This window comes from Galeopterus variegatus, unplaced genomic scaffold, assembly GCF_000696425.1.
Source record: "Galeopterus variegatus unplaced genomic scaffold, G_variegatus-3.0.2 Scaffold6777, whole genome shotgun sequence".
NCBI classification, from domain to species: domain Eukaryota; kingdom Metazoa; phylum Chordata; class Mammalia; order Dermoptera; family Cynocephalidae; genus Galeopterus; species Galeopterus variegatus.
In genome coordinates, this window is record NW_007732888.1 from 1 (window position 1) to 442 (window position 442).

The window sequence follows — 442 nt, forward strand, 5'->3', positions numbered from 1 at the left end:
CCTGATTTTCTCAATCATTCATTCACTCACTCAGTAACTTGCTCACTCACTTGATCATTCTGAGCCCGGCCCTGTGCTTGGATGATACTGGGGTTACAGGGGTGACCAAAGCAGACCCCGTTGCCTCCCATAGAGGGCTCAGAGTCCAAAGGGGAAAACAGACTTGCTCCCAGACAGTGACAACACAGGGTAGCTAGGGCTATGATGGGGGAGTCTAGGGGGCATGGGAGCCCAGAGGAGGCAACTGGCCAAGGTTCAAAGTCAGGGAGGGCTTCCTGGAGGAGGGGATGTGTGAGCTGAGACCTAAAGGAAGAGTACAAGTGAGCCAGCTGAGGGAGTAGGAAGGGAATTCCAGGAAGCAAGACCTGCAGTGCAAAGGCCACTGGTACACATGAACCTGGGCCAAGTGCAGAGAGTAGGACAGAGCAGGTCAAGAGAAGAG